Genomic DNA, 22803 nt, shown 5'->3' with positions numbered 1-22803 from the left:
TTGCCAACCTCCAGGTAGTAGCAGGAGATCTGCTATTTCAGTTCACGTGGAGAAAATAGCCACTTTGGCAATTGGACTCTATGGCATTGAAGCCCCTCCCCAAATCCCACCCTCCTCAGGCTCCGCCACAAAAACCTCCCGCAGGTGGCAAAGAGGGACCTGGCAACCCCTAGCCCCATATGGACTTCTAGCTGTGTTGGCACTTTGCGATAAATAAGTGGGTTTTGGGTTGCAGTTTGGGCACTCGGTCTCTAAAAGGTTCGCCATCACTGCTCTAGATACTAAGGTGATACCTCCTGAGAAACCCCTCCCAGCAGGAGTCACATAAAAAGGCTGACCCTGCCTGCCACCAGGGAGGCACTTCTTCCCAGTGGTTCAAAAATGGCCCATGCTTAGGGTTGCCAGGTTGCTGGAACTGGTGGGCAATTGCCCACCAATCCAACAGCCTGCTTGGTGGCCGCGCGGGGTTTGAGTGGTAAAGGGCCCCTTCGCAATGCGGCACTTCCGGGACTAAACCCGAAAGTGATGTAAGAATGTCACGTGTGGCCGCGCACGCTACCACCTGCCCCCAAAAACCTCCTGCCGGTGAAGCAGGAGGACCTGGAAACCCTGCCCATGCTGGACCACCAGAGAATTGTCAATTATTTATTTTATTACCATATTTTACTAGCTTGAATATGGCATTTTCCAGACAGCCTTAATGTTCCCATGTCATTCCCCTTTGTTACTGTTTTTTTTTCCTTATTTCCATGCAGCCTTGTTAGCAGCCCCTCACTGCAGCCCCTCACTGATCATGGACTATTAGGGTTGCCAACCTCCAGGTACTAGCTGGAGATTTCCTGCTATTACAACTGATCTCCAGCCGATAGAGATCAGTTCACCTGGAGAAATGGCCGCTTTGGCAATTGGACTCTATGGCATTGAAGTCCCTCCCCTCCCCAAACCCCGACCTCCTCAGGCTCTGCCCCAAAAACCTCCCGTTGATAGTGAAGAGGGACCTGGCAACCCTATGGCTTTGAGTGTGACCAGAACTCTCCCCAACCTTTGCTCCTAGTCTCCCCACCCCCTTAGGGGTCTTGTTTAGATATTATAGCAAGAAGTTGCAGTATATCATCCCACTACAAAGTGGTTCAATTTGGTGATCTGTCAACAGAGGCTTCCATGCTGTTTTCATATATTGTATATACCTAACCCCTGAGTAATACTTGTGCCATAGCCTACCCAGTCATCTACAGTATATAAAAGGTATATTTATCCACACTACCTGGAAGGGGGGGACGCAAAGCTCAATAAATAACATCAGTTATTTACAGAAGGAACCTGCAAAAAAAAGCCACTTTTGTACAACTGTCAAAAAGAATATATACAAAATGCAATTAAATCTTGTTCCTGCATAAATAGACACTACAATGAAGCTATTAAAAAGGCAGGTTAATGCACTTGCCATGGTTTCTATAGGTTTCTAAAAAACTATTCTCCCTCTGCTTATTTTACCTATAATAGAACATAGTTTATTTTCATTACTGCTTGCCTCGCCATGCTCCCAATATAAATTGAGCCCAGGGTTTATTTATCCATTTTTTCACATAATTCTTAAAAAGAGCATAGGGTGGCATGCACAGTGCTCTTTCATATTATGCTCACAGCAGCAGTGTGAAGTTTAGGCAAAGATAGTTGCTCGGCTCACACAAAACCCATGTTTTAATTAAACAACCCCAGTTAGTGTGATCGTCCGAAAGCGGGGCACACGTAGGCTTGCCAGGTCCACCCTCACCACCGGTGGGATCTTTGTTGTGGTGGGGCTGGGGGTGGTGGTGGTTGGAACAATAGTGTCACTTCCAGGGTAAACATAGAAGTGATGGGGACACTCAAAAGCATCCCCGTCACTTCTGGGTTTACCCCGGAAGTGACGTTAATTGCCCCCTTCAGCTGGCCTGCTTAAGCCCACCGGCCAGCTGAAGGGCAGCAGGCAGCCCCCTTAATTGGCGAGCAATTCCCTGCCCTTACCTGGTATCTGGAGACCCTAGGCACAAAGTGGAGTGAGTGATATCTGAAGCTAAGGTATGCTAATCCAGGATCTGAAAGTATGGTCTTGGGTGGTTTATTAATTACAGTTAGTCTTAATTTACAGTTTCATGTGAACATAAACATCCTGGCTTGTTCCCCTTGCCACAATACACACCAGGATACCAGATGGGCAGGGCCAGTTCCAGGTTTTGAAAAGACTTGGGCAAAAAGTGCCCAGGGGCCCAGTATCAGGCCATCTTAGGGTTGCCAATCTCCAAGTACAAACTGGAGATCTCCTGCAATTACAACTGATCTCCAGCTGCTAGAGATCAATTCACCAGGAGAAAATGGCCACTTTAGCAATTGGACTCTATGGCATTGAAGTCCCTCCCCTCCCCAAACCCCGCCCTCCTCAGGCTCTGCCCCAAAAACCTCCCTGCCAACCCTAGGCCCCCTTTCTGCCCACCCGTCCACATGCCCCCCAACCTTCCTGTGCATCTTTTCCCCCTGCTCGTGAGCTCTCCCCCCCAACTGCCCTCACAGCCACCCACATGCCTTTTCCCCAAGAGTGCTGAGCGTGCAGCTGGGCGTCCTGCACCAGGGCTGTCAGGAGCTCTGCCGTCAGGACCACAAGCATTGCCCTTCCCTGGCAGTGCTGAGAAGCCTGTGCAGCCAGGAGCTCAGATAATGGTGCACTCACGAGCAGGCAGGGGAATCACGTGTGCAGGTGGCAGGGGAAGTATGCGGGAGGCAGGGACTGGCATGTAGGGTTGCCAACTCTGGGTTGAGAAATTCCTGGAGATTCGGGGATGCAGCCTGGGGAGGGCAGGGTTTGAGGAGGGGAGGGACCTCAGTGGGTCATAATGCCATAGCGTCCACCTTCCAAAGCAGCTGTTTTCTTCAGAGGAACCGACCTCTGTAGTCTGGAAAACAGTAGTAATTCCAGGAGATCTCTAATCCACACCTGGAGGTTGGCAACACTAGGCTGGCAGCATTGGGGGTTGCAGCAAATTCCCCACCTCAGGGTATGCTCAGCAGGGGATAGAATTAAGAACATAAGAAAGACCATGCTGGATCAGACCCAGGCCCATCAAGTCCAGCAGTCTGTTCACACAGTGGCCAACCAGGTGCCTCTGGGAAGCCCCCAAACAAGATGACTGCAGCAGCACCATCCTGCCTGCGTTCCACAGAACCTAATATAATAGGCATGCTCCTCTGATCCTGAAGAGAATAGGTATGCATCATGACTAGTATCCATTTTTACTAGTAGCCATGAATACCCCTCTCCTCCATGAACATGTTCACTCCCCTCTTAAAGCTTTGCAAGTTGGCAGAATTAAGATGATGCAGCTAGCATGAGTTGAAGCAAACCAGCATTTGAGTGACAAGACAAAACCTGATTTCACAAGCTAACCATAGTCAAAATAAACCCTGGTTTCATGCTGTGTCTGAACTGCACTTTAGTTCAGACACTGCGCCAAACTGTAGTGCAAGCTTCCGAACAAACACCAAAACATGATTTAAAGCTGCTTGTCTGTTTTTGTGTTCCATCTGCTAAGCCCTCCCCTCTCAAGACAGTGATTTCCACAGACAGAGGACTGACAGTAACTAGGAGTTGCCAATAGAAATAACAAGACAAATCAGAATTAACACAAATCATGGGGGAGCACTCAAAAAAGTGATAATTAGGTATATTTTTATCCTGCACTTCTTCCTCAAATTTCAAGGTGGCGTACCTTGATCTCCTCTCCTCTATTTTACCATCACAACAACCCTGTGAGATAGGTTAGGCTGAGAGAAAGGCCATTTATACATGGCTGTTTCCTTGTGTTTTCTAGATTCGTGTTTAGCCAGCATCCAGAAAACGTGTGGGAAACACGCAAAAACGCACGGGGAGAAAGAGACCTCTGACGGTCGGAAAATGCAAGCATAATCAAAGCAAAGCCCCAAAGTAGTTGTTGGGGTGACCACGAGGAAACAGCCATGCATAAATGGCCAGAGTGACTGCCCACAAGTCACCCAGAAAACTTCCATAGCACACTGGGGAACTCAAACCTGGGTCTCCCAGGTCTTAATCCAATACTTCAACCACTACAAGATGGTCCTCACATTAGTTATGGTCTGAAGGAGTACAGTCCCTGGAACTCTGCTCCAAAAACATATATGTGAATATATGGACTAGTTACTTATATAGGGTCATTCACCAACATCTCAGGAGCACAAGCATTGGATCCATTCCTACCCAGGCTATTTGAAGTGTAAGTCATTTCTAGATGTCTGCTTAGCTGAACTATGCTATAAGAAGTATTACAATTTGAAAATGGTTTTTTAAAATCCCCTTTGCCCCCTTCCATGTGCAAAACTACAGCAGACGCTGAAATAATGTTGGTGAGGGAGAAATCCAATAGGCAAACTATTCTATAATAAATATCTCATCAAAAAAATTACATACTCGGAATGGGTTCCACAGCAAAGCAGCAGCTGCTGTGTGTTTTTTCCCCCTACGACTGATTAATATGCTGATCAGATTCTCATAATCAGGAATAAGAGCCATTAATCTCAAAATATGAGCACTGTTAGCAAGAAAGAAATACTTAGTTCAAAATGTAAGCCAGATATTTTAAAAAAACAAACAAAAAAAACATTGAGTTCCACATGCTCCGGCAGCCCCTGCAAGTCATTTTAGAAGTGATTCTTAAACAGGGATCTGCAGACCAAGATGGACCAGCTAGTAGAAGATTGATGATTTAGGGCACAAATCCTAAAGCCAGCCTGTAAACTGCTCAGCATCTCAACTAATAAGTATGCAAGCATAATGCGGAGATACCCGCATTATGCTTGCATACTTATTACGATGGGCCCTGGCATCTCCAGTTAAAAGGACGAGGCAAGTACATGATATGAAAGACCTCGGCCTGAGACCCTGGAGAGCCGCTGCCCATCTGAGTAGACAATACTGACTTTGATGGACCGAGGGTCTCATTCAGTATAAGGCAGCTTCATGTGTTATGTGTTTATGTCTACCCCAAAATAGCATGGAGACACACAAAATACTGCTGTGCTGGCCTGTGCCAGTATAACCCTGGCACTGGCCTGGCTAAACCAACATATGGGCCAGAAAAGAGAGGAGGTCTCAAAGGAAACGGTAGAGGAAACTGGTTTATTTGGTATTCTAAGCCCCCTTAGACCACTTCTTGATGGTGGTACACCATACCACCAGTGAAAAAACTATCATATATATATTAAAAAACACCAACTGAATTCAAATGGTATGACCACAAAACTACCACCTGCCATGTGTACAAAGCCACGGCATAGGGTTGCCAGGTCTCCCCTCTCCTCTAGCGGGAAGTTTTGGGGGCGGGGATCACATGTGCGCCGCCACGCCACCACAATTACATCACTTCCAGTTTACACCAGGAAACCCACATCACGACAGGCCACTTCACCACTCAAACCCAGGGGCTATTCCACCAGGGGGTTGAGTGGTAAAGTGGCCCATCGCAATGCGGCACTTCCCGGTGTAAACCGCAAGTGACGTAATCGCGTTGGAGTGGCCACGCACGGACAATCCCTGCTCCTGAGCCACCAATTGCCTGCCAATCCAAGTGAGGTCGCTAAGTTCTTTCACACAGGATGAATAATGCATGTTCAATCCAATTTCGATGTTCTTTGCAACTGGATTTTACTTTATATTTACTTTACTGTGTGAAATTTCAAAATCAAGTTGCAAACAATTGCTGCAGGGTACTGAAAGTAGGTATATGGACTAAATATCTAGAGTGAGCCGCTGTATTCACTTGATGAGTATATCAAGTCGTAGATGATAGGGAATCCATTGCGAGGTCACTACCATTCAGTTAGGCTCCCATTGCTGGCTTATTGCCTGAGGTAATGTTCTAAGGCAATGAACATGTTGCATCCTTATCTGCTGTAGAAAATAAAAAGGGGGGTGGAATTCACTGTTATGTTGACTAACAGTGCATTCCTAAGGAGAGTTACTCCAGTCTAAGCCCATTGAAATGAATGGGCTTAGACTGGAGTAACTCCCCTTAGGAATGTACTGATAGTCTTTCTTTAGTGCCAGATGGACCCCAGCACACCTGAAAATTTGGATCTCCCAAGACCCAACTGTTGTACCAGGAGCTAGAAATGCCCAATACCCAGTTCCTCTTATTACCTGCTAGTTGGGGTGCTCCTACATCCTCAGCCAGTCTCAGGCAAGGAGCATCTTTGGTTGGAGTTTGATGAGGCTCGGATGCTTGTGAAGAAGAACAGGGTTCTGCATGCTACCCTCAATTCTCTAGAACTCTGGACTATATATTTAACATCCCATATTTAAAGCACTCCACCCTGACTCTCTTCAGCAGACAGAAATGGAACCTCTGCATTCAGAGACATACAACAGGGGAAGGTTGTTGCCTTTATGCCTCTTTGCAAACTTCTGGCCAGCCACTGATATGACTCTGGATTAGGTGGACCTTTGACCTGATCCAGCAGATTTTTTCTTACGCTTCTGTTGGAATATTCTGACACATTTTCACACTTTAAACTGGATTTATGATCTTCAACAGTTACGTTTTGGTGCAATGGATTCTATCACACCCAAGAGAGTTCCGTGGGATTATGCTACAAGGTGGATTTCTAATGGCAAAATCTAGCCAATGTTTTTAGAATACTTCTGTGTGCAAATACTGATACGTACACACAAATCTTTGTACGGGGACACAGCCCAGCCATCATTGTTACAACTGATCAAGAGATGCATTCACAATAATGATCACATCAGATCTGGTTTAGATTTGCCCAATAGGATGTGTCACCTAATCTTTCACGAGCCAGTCCAGTCACATGAGGTTAAATCCAGTTACGTGGACAGAGAAACATGCAGGGTGTTCACCTGAGCCAGGTATCTACAATCAGAAGAGACAAGCAAACAGGCAACGAAATGGCCAAGCAACCAGCAGGAAAGTTATCCTCGTTCTGTTCAGGAGTACAGATTGTTTTTGCTGTTCTCCATCTCCTTGACTACCCTGCCATGAATTATTTATCAAGTGAGCAATTAAATCTCAAATTGTGAGGCTGATCTTCTCAAAAGGCAGGGTGGAACCATAGGGCACTCGCTATTCAACATCATGCTTTGAATTCTTTGATAGCAACAGAATTCTGAGCTAGCCATCACAGGAAATAGGGATTTCTTAACTCCTGAATCGCAACAAAGGAGATTCCCATTGTATTCTTAGTAACATTCTGTGTCAGGCATCTCAGCTTCCGACCAGAAAAAGTTCCAATAGTAGCTCTGCTAGATTTAGCTTCCTGTGGATGAAAAAGATCGTGTTTTTGCTTTACTTAGCACAACAGTAACAATAGCAACAACAATAAGCAGAGCATACTGGAAGCAAGCAGACACTCCTTCTGTAAGCTGCAGGATCCCGGCGAGCTTGTGAAACAACCCCCCAAAGCTGCACCTGCAGTTCTCACTAACAGTATCTAGAAACATATGGCTCCTTCTCTCTTTGATCTATCTATTCAAATTTCAAACTAGGGATGCTACAGACGTATGCATTCCAAGCACTCAGAGCGTGAGAACAGAACAGGAGTCTAAAAGCCACCTTGAAGATTAACAAGATTTATGCCACCATAAGTTTTCAGGGTCTGAGTGTCAGCTTCTTGAGAGCCAGCGTGGTGTAGTGGTTAAGAGAGGTGGTTTGGAGGGGCAGAGTGTGATCTGGAGAACCGTGTTTGATTCCCTACTCCTCCACATGAGCGGCGGAGGCTAATCTGGTGAACTGGATTTGTTTCCCCGCTCCTACACATGAAGCCTGAGTGACCTTGGGCAAGTCACTCTCTCTCAGCCCCACCTACCTCACAGGGTGTCTGTTGTGGGGAGGGGAAGGGAAGGTGATTGTAAGCCGGTTTGAGTCTCCCTTAAGTGGTACAGAAAGTCAGCATATAAACACCAACTCTTCTTCTTCTTCTTCTTCTTCTTCTTCTTCTTCTTCTCTTAACACCCTCTGCAATGCAAAATGAGCCTGGTAGCCTCCCAGATATCTTCTCTGGTTCTAACGGTGGGTCCAAGTCACAGAAAAATTCCCCCTCCCCTCCTCCTCCCCTCCTCAGATTGCTCTGCTATGACACTGGTGGCAGGCTGGCCGGCCAGAGGGGCCTTCCTTTCTCCTGCCCTAGTGCCTCACCTGCTCCAGCACCAATTGAAGCATCCATAGCATAGTTCCCGGGATGCTTTACAGTCAGGCAGTCACAGAACAGGATAGGGAAATGGAAAGATGGAGACTCTCCTTTCTACCAAACCAGCCTGCCACCAGTCCATAGCAGCAAAGAAAACAGAGGATAAAACAGGTTGGGGTTTTGAGATGTGAGAGCTTCAGGGACCCCACAACACTCCGGATGATATAATAGAAAGGTGCCATATGGTAACCTGAGCTATGTGCCAATTTATCAGCACTTGAATCAATTTATGAGACAAATCTGAGGGAATATTGTCGAAGGCTTTCACGGTCAGAGTTCATTGGTTCTTGTAGGTTATCCGGGCTGTGTAACCGTGGTCTCGGTATTTTCTTTCCTGATGTTTCGCCCGCAGCTGTGGCAGGCATCTTCAGAGGAGTAACTCCTCTGAAGATGCCTGCCACAGCTGCGGGCGAAACGTCAGGAAAGAAAATACCGAGACCACGGTTACACAGCCCGGATAACCTACAAGAACCAAATCTGAGGGAGTTTGCCCATGGTTACTTGAAACTATTCTCTCTCACACACACTCTTGCTCTCTCACATACACACACACTTGCAAAGCACTAATCAAGCCAGCCAAACTCACACTAATACAGATTAGGTGCAAAAGCTCCAGGAATTATTTAACGGCTTCTGGAACCCTTTCACAACTAAAGGCGATCGAGCGCCATATTTCCAACCCACAGTCCCCCGGAGGTACTATTTGCCCTGCAAGAGGAAACATACAAATAGCAGATATACTCCTGCGAACAGCAGCTCCCAGGGAAGGAGAGAAGCATTCGAGATCCCAAAAGTGGCACAGGGGAGACAGGTTTAAACCTCATCCTCTCACACTGCAGTCCCAGTTGGAATCGAGGTCCCTCACAGTTGCTGTTTATAAAGAAAAAAGACACTCAGGAGACCCATTCACTGATTCTCCCAGCGTCTCTTTTGGTTCCAATGTGACAGCTAACCAGCCTGCTTCCCAGGGAGATGATTGTCACCCGCTACAGTGACAGACAGAATTGAATTTGTTCCTCTTACAGGGGGTTAAGAATCACTAACCCAATCATAAAGAAAATAGCAAAAGCACCAACGACATAAAATGGGGCCCATGAAAACAGGAAATAAAACCCAAGCACACGGGTAGCCTTTTGTCCACGCAGCAAGTGTTCAACATCTTGCATCAAACTGTTATCGCACAGTGACACAAACTAAATAAGTCGGCATACTTCTGTTAAGTAAACTTCTGCGAATGAAAAGGACATAAGATTCATAATGCAATTTCTCCGAAAACAAGTTTGGGGAAGCTTGCAATATGTATTTATTTCATTTACACTGCCTTTCTCTCACCTTACATCATTCTCCTCTCCATATTGTCCTTACAAAAACCATGTGAGGTAGGTTAAACTGGGGGGACTAACCAAAGGTCACCTAGCAAGCTTCCAAGTGGGGATGTGAACCTGGGTCTCCCAGATCATTGCCCGACACTCTAACACTACACCATGTATTTATCCAAAAGGCAAACAGCCCTAAATGTAAGATTTAAAAGGTTTTATAAGTAAAGATAAAGGTCCCCTGTGAAAGCACCGGGTCATTCCTGACCCATGGGGTGACGTCACATCCCGACGTTTCCTAGGCAGACTTTGTTTGCGGGGTGGTTTGCCAGTGCCTTTCCCAGTCATCTTCCCTTTACCCCCAGCAAGCTGGGTACTCATTTCACCGATCTGGGAAGGATGGAAGGCTGAGTCAACCTTGAGCCGGCTACCTGAAACCGATGAGTCGGGAAGTTCGTGAGCAGAGCTTTTGACTGCAGTACTGCAGCTTAACACTCTGCGCCACGGGGCTCCTCAAAAGGTTTTATACCAACCTTTTTTTTTAAAAAAAAAGGTTATATACAAAAAGTTTTTAATTTTATTTATTTATTTAAATATTTATTCTCTGCCTTATCTCCTCAGAATCAAGGCAGTATACAACTATAATTTGTACGAGCGTTTTTTTAATACTTTTTTTATTTATATAACAAAAAGAGAAATGCAAAACTCACACTAATCCTACAATACAAAATAATACACCACACATACAGTATATCAAACCTTCCAAAATGTGCCATATAACTAGCCACTCTCTACAACAGTGGTTCCCAACCTTTTTTTGACCAGGGACCACTAGGACTTTTTGGTTCGGTGCAGGGACCCCAAGGTTCAAAATAAAAATTCAGAGAATTTGAAAATAAACTTTAATCATAACTGTTAGTTAAACATTAAACTTAGAATAATATTTGAATATGTTTTTTTATAATAGAGAACTTTTAATTGAAAATATTAATTTATTATGGGTTTATAACTTTGTTTCGTGGACCTTAATTTAGTTCTCGCGGACCCCTGGTGGTCCATGGACCCCCTGTTGGGAACCAGTGCTCTACAATGACAATTAGGTTATTGAAAATATCTGTATTAAGCGACCTTATTGTAATTGAGCCCAATATAATTTGTACAAAAATTTAAGCTGGCCTTCTGTTTTTATTACAGGCACGTGGGGTGGGGGGGCGGAACTAGTGTTCCTTTCAGATAAAAAGGATAATCTAATAAAAAAAGAGATTAACGTTTGGGTGGGTTTCATTTAGCATGGCTGACCATATTTCCTTGAGACAAAAACGGGACATTAGGATGGCAAAAACGGGACAGGGATTATGTAATATTAGTGTAACCCGATCGGAGCACTTTTTCTATGAGAATTTACCCAGCCATGTCTGCATGCAGCATAAGAAATGTCAGAACTGAAGGAAACAAACGTTGGAATGAGGTGCAAAACGGGACAAAACTGACATTTTAATTAAAAAGACGGGACGGCCGGGAAATATGATAAAAACGGGACTGTTCTTTTCAAAACAGTATGTATGGTCAGCCTAATTTAGCAAGAACTACTTTGTTGCATCAAGCAGAGGCTAGGCCTATAAAAGATAGAGACAGCTGCTAACACAGCAACCCTAAACAAAGTTACACCCTTCTAAGCCCACTGACTTCAATGGATTTAAAGGGATGTAACTGTTTAGGATTGCATTGTCAGAGTAATTTTATGAGCTAGATTATTTCAGGCAAGAAATGAAGAAACAACATTTTTACATGCTTCCTCACATTATTAAAAATAAAAGAACTTTTAAGCAAGTAGAAAATATCACAGTCACGGGAAATCCCTGAGACGTTACCTGGAGGCCACTTTTCAGCCATTTTTGTCTCCTGCTCCTCCATGGGTAGACAAATAGCAAGCTTACCATCAATAGGAGAACTGAATGTAGAAGCTGAGGGGAAGAAGTGACCCACAGGCCTCACTTCATTAGCTACAGTGTGACTAAATGTATTAGCAATTCAGCTCTCACTTCTGCTAGGGAGCAAGGTTTGAGTCCAGCAGCGCTCGAAAGCTTACGACCTAAAAATATTGTTGGTCTTCAAGGTGCCCTTGGACTTGAATCTTGCTACTTTACTGAAGATCAACTTGGCTACCCACATGAAACTCTACTGGGGAAATGATCTTCAGAGAAAAGCCTCTACCCACCAGCCTCACCTCCTATTGGCAAAATGGAGATGACAATAACTGACATATCTTATAGGGCTGATATAGTATTACTGATACGATATGCATGAAGTGTGCTTTGAATGCTCCAAAAGTACCATGCAGGTAGGATTATGGATCTGTATTAAAGATCTGTGGCCCAGGTTCATACCTGTGCAGCTCCAGCAATCTTTAGACGGCAGAAGAGAAGACACGAGTTCTACCTCCCCTCTACATACACACACTTATGAACCTCTGCCTGAAGAAGGATTTTAGTTCCTTCAGCATGGAATTATCAAAGAACCTGCCATAATAAGGGTGGACAAAACCCATAAGCTCCAATTGTAATTAATAAGGGGTCTTTCAAATTGTCTCCTTGTTCAAGTACAGTCTTCCTCTCCCAATCTTCATTAAAAGAATATAGATTGCATATCCAAAACAAGCACACTTAATAGGCAAGAACAATTTCATCTAACATTGATCCTCCCACCACAGGAGATATCAGTATTTTGTTTATCAAATACAAATGATGGGGGCGGGGAGGAAATAGCTGGTTTCAAGATATTAGAAAAGTTCCCCTTCCTTTGCTGTAGCTAAGCAAACACGACGATGTTTGTTTTTCTTTCAATGAAGAAAGCATATATTATCCCAGAAATTTAGATAGGCTGATTTGGCAGCCTTTTCACAATTCCTTGGCCTGTAGAATATCATCTTGATGCAGATCTGTCTCAACTGAAATATGAACAGATGCTGCTGGTTATTTCACTCCCCATTTAAAATTAGCAAGCCAGACAAGTACAATCAGAGATTTCATCAGAGAAGCACAGTCTGAGGTTCCATCAGGAGCAAGTGTGCTCGAGGACACTACATTGCACTGGTACAAAAACAACTGGCGAGGAGAGCCAGAGCTGTTATGTGCAAGGATCAATCAAGGTGGTCCTTCAAAACTACTTGGGGCAGCCAAAACTACTGTTCCAAGCAAATAGTACTCTACATAAACTCCATCATCAAGCCTATCTTTGAAAAAAAGACCGGGCCTTCTTCTTCATGAAGATGTTGTCACACTAGGGGTCATTTCTCTGGGACAACGAAAGCTGGAAGTTTTCCAAGCAACCCATTTTCCATTTATCACAAGAATTGATGACGAACACAATCCCGTTGACAAGCCAGATGAATTGCTTAAATTGCTTTGTTTTCATTAAAAAGAGGAAGATGGCAAAATTTTAACCTATTTGAAATGACTGAGAATCCCTGTCTGTATTACAATTTAGAGATTATTGTGCTTCCTCCTTCGTTGCAAAAGAAACTAAACGTGAAGTAGTGTTTTGTAGTGCCTCTTCTCGCCCTTTTAACTCATTTTTGTCATAGATGTAAGTCTTTTGACTGCTTTCCTATTGTTGATGTACATTACTATAAAAACTAATATAAACTATGAGAAGAATGGTCCGTACCCCCACTCCCATGCATTCAAGATATTTATGTGCTCCATTTCATCACCATAACATTACAAAATATATAAAAACAATTTTGAAACACTTGGTTGGTCCTACAGTAGTTCAAGTGGGAAAAACTCATGGGAGCACAAGTGAAGCAGCCTTATACTAAAGTCAGACCACTGGTCTATCAAGATCAGTATAATCTACCCTGGTCGTTTATGCATGGGTATTTTCACTCACGTTCGCCCCCCCCCCTATCTGTCTCGGTTATTCCTTGGAGCTATGCATGACTTTTCCATCCATTAGAGATGACCTCACTGCCAGCCCTCACAAATCCTGGGACTTCCCGTTCCTTTGTTAACCCAATTCTTCCCTCTCCCCTGAGTTCAGCCCAGGTGAAATCCCCATGCATAAGGCAAAGTGCAAGACAAGCAAGCTTGGTTTCTCTCACAGCCAATTACGAAGCAGTGTGTAAAAAGGTGGGGATTCAAATGCTTCCTGAGAACTCTTTCTGAGCAGAAGAAAGGCTTTTTAAAACCGAGGGTTGAATCCCCCCCCCTTTCAGATTGCTCATTTTTTTGTTTTTTGTTCTTAAAATGCTTTTTTATGCGGCAGTTGGGTTGGGGGGATTTTCTCTCATAGTAAGCTGTACAAAGTAAGCCAATTACAAAGCAGCACTTAAAAGGGCGGGGACTTGATTTGAGCTTGGAGACTGCTGGTGCATAGATTCCCAACAGGAAAGTGTGGGTCCAGCGAGCAACAAATCTCAGATAAAACTCCCAAGCATAAATGACCCCTGACTGGCAGCTGCTCTTCAGGGTTTCAGGCAGACGTCTTCCACATCACCTGGAAGACTGAACCTAGGTCATTCCGTATGTATCACACATACTCTACCACTATGCATGGAGGCAGATCTTCTTTGCCTTTCCCCCTCTCCACAGCAGGCCCTTGCATGCCCCGAAAAGCCCCTACCAACTATCAGGGAATCCTTGTAAACAAAGTACACCATGGAACAGGAGCTGTGGCAAAAAGGGGGAAATCAGGCAAAAAACCTCTTTTGACAGCAAATGCAGCATAGTGAATAACCCTTCCACTTGCAGAAATTTTTAACCAATCCTTACGGAACTCCCCCCCCCCCCAACATACTACAGTGTATTTTGTTTACAAGGGTCCTCTGTCTCTCAGCAGAGAATTTTCTTGGCCAGAGGTTTGTGCATGTTCTGGAGAACATATGAGGCATAATCATGATTAGAGATTTTAAAAAATGAGGCAAAAGCCGATGGTGCAAAATAAGGTAAAAATATGTGTTATTACTCAGTTAAAATCCCCAAACTTCCCTATGTGTTTCACCAAGAGGCTTCTTTAGGGGGATCTGTTAGTCTTGCAGTGATTTTCCAAAAAGTATAGTACAATATTTTTGGGAAATCAAATCAAATTTGAAATCAGATCATGTTTGTATGCCACGTGGATGGAATGGTGCGCATTTTTTTCAGCTTCTGCCAGTTTGAACACCCTTTCCTTGCCTCAGACCTCTCTTATTGCCATCATTCCCCCATCACCACTGGAAGACCTTCTTTTAAAAAATTCAGCAATTAACATGTTGCTGTACATTATAGCAAGAGTCAGTGTAGAAGAGTGGTTAAGGTGTCGGACTAGGACCTGGGAAACCCAAGTTCAAATCCCCACTCTGCCAAGGAAACTTGCTGAGTGACCTTGGGCCAGTCACACAGTCTCAGCCTTGACCCTGGCTAGTATTCAGATGGGAGACCTCCAAAGGAATACCAGGGTCGTGACACAGAGACAGGCAACAGCAAACCACCTCCGAACGTCTCTTGACTTGAAAACCCTATGGGGCCATCATAAGTTAGCTGTGACCTGACGGCAAAAAAAAAAAAAAAAACCACCCCAAAACATTAAAGCATAACAGTCTATCTCAAAGTTCCCCAATGGGTGCCATGATGCCCTCCATCGCCTTTTCTGGTACCCGCCAAGTCTTTTTAGAAAGTGGACAGAGCCAGGTGGGGCTTTCCCCTGGCAATGCTTCTGATTGGCCACTGGAGATTTGATTGGCTGTGCAGATTTTTTTTTAAATGTTCCTTCAGCAGCAGCTGCCACCACAGCACAAGAATTTTCACTGTGTGGTTGAAGATAAGCTGTGGTAGCCATTGTGTGGTAGCCATTGTGTGGCTGCATCAACCATGCTGTGCCAGAATTCCAGAGGTGCCCACAGGCTCAAAAAGGTTGGGGACCCCTGATCTATCTGCTAGCCCTCTATATTTTTTTAAAGTAAGTCTCCAACCTTTAAGTTGCAGAGATATACCTTTCCCCTATACTTCCCCCCCTTTTACGGTTTATTATATCAAAAATTAGCAAATGAAGTAAAGGCACTGCATGCCAGAAGCGCACAAATACTGTGACAAAACAATTTATTATGGCATAACTTTTTGTAAACCAGAGGGCACTTCAACATAAGCATGGAAGGAATACACATGTATACAGAGGGAAAACGTTTTGTAAACATTTTCATGGCCACAAAGCCATGAAATTGAAGGGGTGATAGTAAGTACCGTATGTCACATTGCTGTGCAGAGCCCAAATGTATTCAAAACTGCATAAGCAGTTCCCAACTAGCACCCAGCAAAGGTAAATCAGCACTTGTCTTGATAATGGGAAATGGAGGGGGAATTACTGTGTGGGCTGGTTCCGGCAGATCCATTGCACTAGTGATAGTGGTTTCCACAGGTGAACAGCACTTTTTCTCTGATGCAAGAGACTCCGGGGAGCCTCTTGCATCAACAGAAGGCTCTTTATGCCAGTGAAAAGTGCTGCCACTAGCAGAATGCATCTGGAGAATCCAACCAATGTCTTAAACCTGAGCAACAGAGAGGAAAACTAGGGCTGCATTGCACAGAGCCTATAAGTCTCTTCTCCTCTTCCATAAAATTGCCTACCAAGTGTCACCACCTCAGGGATTAAGTCTCCAGCAATTAGGGGAGGAGAGGCTGAACCTGATGGTCTGCCGTGTGCCAAGGTTGCTTTTCTTCCTGTATGAACCATGGGAAATTTGCCAACTGTTGTATGCCGCAGGAGCCCAGAGATAAAGCTCATCATCTCTACACTTGAAAGAGGCCATGCTTGGGCACCAACGAAATAAGTTGAGAATGAAATGACAGTATGACCAGCTAAGTAATGCTTTTATAATACTACCCTAAAGCAATACAAATCTCGCAGTCAGTAGCTTGCGAACATTTCAAATAATAATAATGCCAGTAGTCTGCAAAGAGACTCAAATGTTCCCCAGTGTGCATAGCGCAAGAGCATGAAGGAGCATAAAGATGGTACTACAGTTAAGATGCATGATGAAGATGTCATTTTAGTCAAATGTTGAATAGTTGATTGTTACTGGGGCATCTGTTTAATGTTTTGGTGGGCTTCAGAGCCCTCTTCTCAGCTTAGTTATAATGCAAAAAGCTGCAAAGCCGCAACCAGAACTTCATGTTACATGGTAGATTTGAAATTCAGGGACCCTCACAAACAGCACAGCAGAAATCATAAATTATGTTGGCAAATATGGGGTGGCAAATGGCTTGGAGAAAAGTTAGCATCTCTAACACAATGCTTGAAACATTCCCTTTTGCTATACTAGTGATGTTAACGGGGACTCCTTCCATAACTCCTTCGATTCTCCATGAACATAAACATGCATATTCAGATTTTTGCCCGCATGTTTATACCTCTCTAAGAAAATGGCTGGATCTGCTACTGCCCAAAGGGCTCCTGTGTTTACAAACTAATCATTTTCACACCTGTAGGGGGCGGGGTGATGTTCACCCACTTGCATGTCCTGTGACAGACCTCCAAGCCCCCCCCCCCAATTCTATTCCATTCCCTGCAGAAGCAGCATTTTGTGGTGTTTTGGGCTGCAGCTTGAAAGGTGGGAGGGGAGAAGTCATGTTCCACTAATGGAAAACCTTCTGTGAGTGGAGATTTTCAGCAGGATCCAAGCCTATTCATGGTCCCATGCAGCTATTCGAATCAAACAAGGAGAATTTGCCTCCAATCAGATGATATTAGGTAGGAATATGCGTCATGGAGTGTGTGTATGTGAGTGAAGGGTTCACCACTTTCACGCTATAAAATGAATTTGGTGGGTAAACCCATGTCAGAACCCATGTCTGAAATGTTTTATGATACCCAGTTTACCAAATGTAGAAGTTAAACCCTTCTCAATGGCTAACTGCCAGCGCTCATGAGAAAACCCTTCCCTTAATTTTCATCAGCAGTACTACCAGAACCAATACCTGGCAGTAGATTCAACTCATGGTAGAAAATACAAAATAGAAACAAACTATATTAAATATATATCACATTTATATTCCCCCTGCCTTCTTCAGAAGAGCTCCAGCTGATATACAACCCACTTCAACTTCACAACATCCCTGTGAGGTAGGTGACAGTGACAGTAGCTTGCTCTAACCCTCTCAATGAGTTTTAGGACTGATGAAAAATGTGAACTCAGTGTTATCCAAGTCACTCCACCACTGCCTTCTTCAAAAGGGGTCAAGGTGATATATAACGCACTTCAACTTCACAACATCCCTGTGAGGTAGGTGATAGTGATAGCGACTTGCTCTAACCCTCTCAGTGAGTTTTAGGGCTGATGAAAAATGTGAACTCAGGGTTATCCAAGTCACTGCACCACTCTGGTATAATATCTAGCAAGGTTATTGGTCAACTTATTTTCAGGTAATGTTTAAAAACAGCATAACAAAAGAAATGTGCAAACCCCATGACTGCCATTCCATACAAGTGACTAGGTAGACCAATTGGGTAGTATCCACATGTTGACATACTGCCACTAGAGAAGCCAATCTCCATTCTCCCTTCAATGCTGTTTATGACAGTCCCTGACCCCCAGTAGTTGAATTTCAGGGTGTTCAGTAGGCTACAGAAGGAGGGGAGAGAACATAAGAACATAAGAAAGGCCATGCTGGATCAGACCAAGGTCCATCAAGTCCAGCAGTCTGTTCACACGGTGGTCAACCAGGTGCCTCTAGGAAGCCCTCAAACAAGACAACTGCAGCAGCATTGTCCGGCCTGTGTTCCAAAGCACCTAATATAATAGGCATGCTCCTCTGATCCTGGAGAGAATAGGTATGCATCATGACTAGTATCCATTTTTACTAGTAGCCATGAATAGCCCTCTCCTCCATGAACATGTCCACTCCCCTCTCAAAGCCTTCCAAGTTGGCTGCCTTCACCACATCCTGGGGCAGGGAGTTCCACAATTTATCTATGCGTTGTGTGAAGAAATACTTCCTTTTATCTGTTCTGAATCTCTCACCCTCCAGTTTTAGCAGATGAGCTTGCATTCTAGTATCATGAGAGAGGGAGAAAAGAGGTCGGAAAATCCCATTCTGTGAGCTTCATTCTACTTGAGGACCACTGGATACAACCACTGATTACACTGGGTATCCAACATTTTCAAACATCCGACAAGAAGTGAGCCCCTTTCTTTCCCAAGGCTACTTTTATGTATGCCTATAGAGTTAATGAGCTAGCAAAATTATCTTCTCAGCTGCCTCACATGACATTGAGTTGTCTCTTCCATTTTGCCAAAAACAAAACAAAACTCTGATATGCCTCCAAAACTTCAACCTTGTCTCTTTCTTCAAACACAGTTACTTTTCCCATATCCCCAAAGCCTTAGATCAATTCTTTTCAAAGAACATATTAATAGCATCCTCTGTACTCCCCCAAGGATGTTCTTAAGTCTCACTTTGTTTTGATTCTTTGCAGAGCCGTAAGAAAAATCTCAATTCCATCAAGTGAGCTCTGCTTTTTCTTGCTAGTTAGCTGGTGTCTGAGAGTACTTTGGGGTTCTAAAACCATACAATTCAGAATGGGTTCAAAATGAACATTACAAATATTTTACATCCCTGTTATGGTTAAAGCCAGCCATGAAGGTGACACGCTATCTACAAACAGCAGAACATTCATTGGAAGGAAATTATGACCAGTCATTCTAGAACTGCTGAAATGATTGAGAAAGGCTATTTTAGATTGAGACACAAGGTCACGAAAAGAAGAAGAAGAAGAAGAAGAAGAAGAAGAGGAGGAGGAGGAGGAGGAGGAGGAGGAGGAGGAGGAGGAAGAGGAGGAGGAGTTGGAGTTGGTTTTTATATGTTGACTATCTCTACCACAAGGCAGAATCAAACCGGCTTACAGTCACCTTCCCCTCCCCACAACAGACACCCTGTGAGGTAGGTGGGGCTGAGAGAGCTCTTAACAGAATTGTGACTAGCCCAAAGTCACCCAGCTGGCTTCATGTGGAGGAGTGGGGAAACCAACCCAGCTCACTTGATTAGTGTCCGCCGCTCGTGTGGAGGAGTGGGGAATCAAACCCAGTTCTCCCGATCAGACTCCACTGCTCCAAACCACCGCTCTTAACCACTACACCACGGTGGCACCCCAAGCTGATGCAAGCAAGATATGACAAGGGACTGCACCATTCAAAGGAATGGAAACCAAAATCCCTGCTGAGTATGCACAAGCTTTTGGACATGGCTAAAGTAGCTCTCTTATTCCAGGCCAACAGAAAAGTAGCTCTGAAAATGCAACTAGAACCTGTTAATCTAGAAAGGTCAAGAGAATTTGTCGATTAGCGAAATCAGAGAAACCATTTTGCATGGTCTGGTCCCATAATGCTCCAACAGTGTGTCTGGAAAGGAATCACAGAGTTGCTTGAATGATGTAGTTCTCTCCCATTCTATGGGATGGATCCCATGAAACATTTTCTATGGACCTGTGGAGTGCAACTTTCTCACCCCCACCTCCTGCTGCAGCCCCAAATTCATCCTTGAAATGCTGCTTCTGGGGGACATAGGACCCCCACCCCGCCCCAAGAACAGCATTTCAGGGTACATCTGGGGATGCTCCAGCCAGGGGGAGGTGAGACAGTAGTGTCACAAGGACAGAAATCTTTCATTCATGGAAATGTTCCATGAGATCTATGTTCCATGCTGACTCTTAGTGTAAGGGGAAGGAATGCGTCATGATTTATTTATTTTATTTGTTTGTTTGTTTAGAGGACTTCTAGACTGCCTTTCCATAAAAACTGTCACATCCAAAGCAGTTTATAAAAACAAAACAGAACTGTAAAGCCACTATAACTATGATGCTTATTAATTCATTCACTTCATTTATACTCCACCTTTCTCCCTCAATGGGAACCCAAGGCAGCTTACACTGTTCTCCCCTCCTCCATTTTATCCTCACAACAACCCTGTGAGGTCGTTGTGACGTAGTTTAGGCTGAGAGTGTGTGACTGGCCCAAGGTCACCCAGCAAGATTCCAGGACAGAGTGGGAACTTGAACCTGGGTCTTCCAGATCCTAGTTATACCACACTGGCTAACCAAGGATAGCATTACTCAAAGGCCTTCTTGAACTAATAAGTGTTCACCTGCACTTTGAACTGAGCCTGAAAAACAAACTAGAAGCCATTGTAGTTGGTATAACATTGGTCATTTCCATCAGCCCAAATTAGCTTTTGGGCTCCTATGTTTCAAACCAGTGAACGTTTCTGGACAGTCCTCAAAGGCAGCCCCACATACAGCATGTTACAGTAGTCCAACCAAGGAATATTTGATGGTAGCCTGGCTGGCTTTTTTGCAGGAATTGCTGCAGGGGATATACCAGCCTAAGCTGATGAAAAGGTCTTTCTTTCCAGCTCTGCTACCTTGTGTATGGAGGGGCATAAAGGAATCTAGGAACATCCCCCCACCAAGACTATGAATCTGCTCTTCCAGGGAGGCTACAGGCCCATCCAGGACAAGCTATATACCCATCCCTGCATCAGAATTATACCCAATCCACAATACTTCCATTTTAATCTCAATCAAGTTTCAATTAGTTCATCCTTATCCAGTCCTCCCTGCCTCCAAACTCTGATTTACCACATTCCCCATTTTGCCAATTAGATGCAAAGGAGAGAGCGAGCTGATTGTCCAACACGTACTGATGAAAAGTCACATTGAATCTCTAGATTACCTCTCCCAGCAGCCTCCCATGAAGATATTAAACCAGGGGTGTCAAATATATGGCCCATGGGCCAGATCCGGCCCCTTGAGAGCTCTTATCTAGCCCTTGAGCCAGCCAAAGCAGCTTCCTCTCAATCTGGGCTGGGGAGCCCACTGTGGGCTTGCCAGCCGAGGTAGCCAACTCCCCCAGTCCCAATCTGGATTGGCAAGGCCCCAGGGGAGGGGCTGTGGCTCAGTGGTAGGGCCTCTGCTTGGCCTGCAGAAGGTCCCAGGTTCAATCCCTGGCATCGCCAGTTAAAGGGACTAGGCAAGGAGGTGATGTGAAAGACCTCTACCCCCTGAGACCCTGGAGAGCTGCTGCAGGTCTGAGTAGACAATACTGACTTTGATGGACAAAGGGTCTGATTCAGTATAAGGCAGCTTCATGTGTTCATGTGACCTAGGACATTGATGTCATATCCAGCCCTCATAACAGCCCTGTATTAAACAAAGTGTGAGATAAAATAAAGTGGAACCTGAAGAATCTCCCAGGCCAGTGTTCTCCAACACAGTGCCCTTGGGCAACGTGGCACCCACCGACATGTTCTGTATGTCCACTTGCTATGTTTGGTCCATGGTTTATAGCAGCTCCCACTTCCTTTTGTCACAGATCTCTCTTTTCTCTCCTGTCTTTCCAAGACACAAATATTCTCTGTTCCCTTGATTTCCTACCTCGTACTGGAAAACAACTGTTCCCCTTGGCATGTTTTCTTTCCACTTTGCAGATTTCACCTCCTTTCATGGGAAAAGACAAGCAAACTGAGAGGGAGGAAAGTGACATGTGGAACAAGGAGAGGCATTCATTACGGCGTCTTCCAGGGAATCACAAGATAAGGGTCCTGTACCTGTGACAACGCAAAAGCGAAACAAAAAAATAATTGTGTAGGGCCTATTAAAGAGTGACAGGGCCAACAAGGAATAAGTATTCATGGAATGGAGCTAGGCTTGCCAGGCCCTGTAGCTCCACCAGCGGGAGCTTTCTGGGGCCGTGGCTGTAGCGTGCGACAGCGCGGTAAACCCGAAAGTGATGTGGACGCTCTAGCGATCTCAGGCAAAACTCTATGGTTTCCATAGTTTTCTCCAAGATTCCCAGAACGTCCGTGTCACTTTCAGGTTTACCCAAAAGTGTGTGCGTGTGTGTCCACTGGCCATTAGCTGGCCAGAAGGCAACCCAGTAGATTGGCGGGATTTTACCCGCCACCATTGGGCACTTGGCAACCCTAAATGGAGCCCACTTCATCATGGAAATCCAAACAATTCTTGCAGTGCTTTGAGTAGGCTGGAACAGGAAGGGAAAAATGGATACCTTCCCCCATTTTATGTTTGCATAGAAGCACTCTCTTCTCATGCATGGGTCTCTTTGGACCCCAGCCAACACTTCTAAGCTAATCATCCTCAGTTCTTATAAGCAACAGATGGTTGTGCTTATAACTGAAGTGCCCAAAGGTTATAAAATAGTAGTACTGAGGTTTTCGAAGTCTTTTAAAATCCAAAGGAACCGCAC

This window comes from Euleptes europaea, chromosome 4 (genome assembly GCF_029931775.1).
Source record: "Euleptes europaea isolate rEulEur1 chromosome 4, rEulEur1.hap1, whole genome shotgun sequence".
Classification (NCBI taxonomy): Eukaryota; Metazoa; Chordata; class Lepidosauria; order Squamata; family Sphaerodactylidae; genus Euleptes; species Euleptes europaea.
The sequence above is the reverse complement of the archived record's forward strand: the minus strand, read 5'-3'. Positions refer to the sequence as shown.